The sequence below is a fragment of the Galendromus occidentalis genome, unplaced genomic scaffold (genome assembly GCF_000255335.2).
Source record: "Galendromus occidentalis unplaced genomic scaffold, Mocc_1.1 scf7180000077147, whole genome shotgun sequence".
NCBI lineage: Eukaryota > Metazoa > Arthropoda > Arachnida > Mesostigmata > Phytoseiidae > Galendromus > Galendromus occidentalis.
Window position 1 is genome coordinate 1 of NW_003805135.1, and position 2,496 is coordinate 2,496.

A 2,496-nucleotide genomic window follows, 5' to 3' on the forward strand; every position below is an offset into this window, starting at 1 on the left:
ACGAAAGAGTTTCTCGAGGAAAGAAAAATACCGATCGTGACGACCAACTTCGCGGTGCCGTTCAGCCTCGCCTTGAACAGTTTGCAGCAAGGAGCCGACGAGACGGTTTCCCTAAACCTCCCGGCGCTCATCGTGGGCATCGTTTCAAAGGCCGGAGCACGGTGGAGTCTCGAAGCTGTGTGCCCAATCTGCCCGCTCTACGCGCCTCGGAGCGAACACGAATACTGGACCGCCACCTCAACGAACAAAGCGGGGCAAAGCGGGGTTACTATATTCACTAGCATTGCGATTGTATTCATAATCACAATCATAACCAATGGATTTTGTGATTTCCCACAATCATACCGCTGACTACGGTTATTGGTCTGATTTCGATTGGCATCACTATTAGGATCATAATCATAGTCACATGTCTATGTGATTGTGGTCGAAATCATGATCATAATCGCGATTATGGCTTTGCTCAACACTTAGTGGGTCAAATTCTCGAGGGCTCGTTGGCAGTGAATCGGATACCTCTCCTGCAGCAGAGGTCGCGAGAGGCTCGTTTAAGTAATGACGTCCCATTTAGGGCCGTCGAGCTTATAGTAACAAAACACCTGGTGGTGGTGCATCTCACTCATCTAGTAGCACTGGGATGAGTTGCCGAAGCAAGGTAACGGTTAGTCTGGGAGAGTTCTGAAGCATTTCTGGTCTGTAGTAGACCCTTGGGAAGATGTCGGAAATGCTCCCCCCCTGCTTATCGTTCGTGTAGTAGGAGTTTTCTGCCATGGTGGTCACCGTGTGGAGCGCTTGTGTTCACACTCACTACTTCCGAGGCACTTTTGAACGTTTCAGAGCTCTGTTGCCTGAATCGTGACTCTGGAGAGGGTGTGTCTTCTTCGGGGAAGATAACTCCATGGATGCTACTGTTTTACTTTTTCTTTGGACTGGAGCGATTGGAATCTCTATGTTGTAGAAAACGAGTCGATCCAACTTGTTGTTGTTTCGCTACAGAGATGCTAATTTATAACTTCCTATGCGTTCTCGACTTTGTATCATGCCGAGTCCATTCTACAGCTAAGACAATAAAGAGGAATCGATCCCGTCTCACGAGATCTTGAAGTTGTGGTCTTTTCTGCCTTGTTGGTCTGCATCAGAACTGAGCAGATACCTTTTTCCAAAACCCCATGAAATGCATAATATGTTAGCATCTCGAGTCTCATTCCCGGAAATGGTTGGAGATGGTTTCGGTTTACCATCTTAACGAGCATTGACCGTGTCGACAAAGAGGTCGTTATTTATTTTGATTATTGTACGCGGCTTCGCGAGAAGAGAAAACATCTTCGATCTCTACGCGATGTTGATAATGTCGTTGAAGAGATATACGTATCTCGTTGATACCTCGGCTAGAATGATCACACGGAATGCTAGAGTCAGTCTTGGGCTCCCCCTTCGCTGGCTGAGGTTTATTGTCCTTATATATAGCGAGTCATAGGAAAGGGTTGAACACAGAAGAACATCCGAATATGGGTCACACTGAAAACACTGTGAACGGGTTAAGTGGTGACCGGTCAGTGACCGTTACAGACTGAGGTCTTCAGTAGGCGACAGTCCACTGCCCCGAAAATCCATTGCCCCGAAAACCCATTGCCCCGAAAACCCATTGCCCCAAAAACCCAATGCCTCGAACATCGAATGCCCCGAAAACCCGATGCCCCGAAAAAACGGGAGGAGCCTCGAATGCAGCGAAGCTTCTATGGGGAGAGAAGCTCTCGCGTGGTCAGCGGCAGTAGCGGAATTTGCATCGAGAGATCGAATGTTTTTGCATTTTCCGACGGGCAGGTGAACGATAACAACATGAGTTTGGGGGACGCGTGCAGCAGTTCCATCCATCGTTATCACACGTTCGTTCCTTGGTGCATCGTATTGTCCCGATAATTTCATAAAATATGAACGCGGAAGTTTTGCAGCCGTCAAGGAACAATCCTCTGTTCCGTGTCAACGATTCCGTATACGAAGTTGACAACCGTTAACAGGATCGGAGTCCGGATCGGAAGCGCAAGGCTGCTTCACTCCGTATAGGAGCTTCGCTGCGTTCGAGGCTCCTCCCATTTTTTCGGGGCATCGGGTTTTCGGGGCATTGGATGTTCGGGGCATTGGGTTTTTGGGGCAATGGGTTTTCGGGGCAATGGGTTTTTGGGGCATTGGGTGCACACCCTTCAGTATCTAGAGCGGAAGGTGAAACGGACAATATTCGTCATTCTCCCCCATTGGCCGTGTAGCCTTTCGCAGGGGTTCGCTCTGACTTCATTCTCTTTTGGAATAAATCGCTGTTTCGCATGCGATGAGAATTTCGAGTTATTTCCGACGAGTCAGCCAGACTCGAGTCAGAGACTCGTAGATTCGACAGATTTGTCGAGCGCTTGAGATAAGGGACATTTGAGGCACAGTAGAGACGCTCTGATTGCTACTATTTCCTGATATCTGGAGACGATTTGCACCTCGATGTCACTT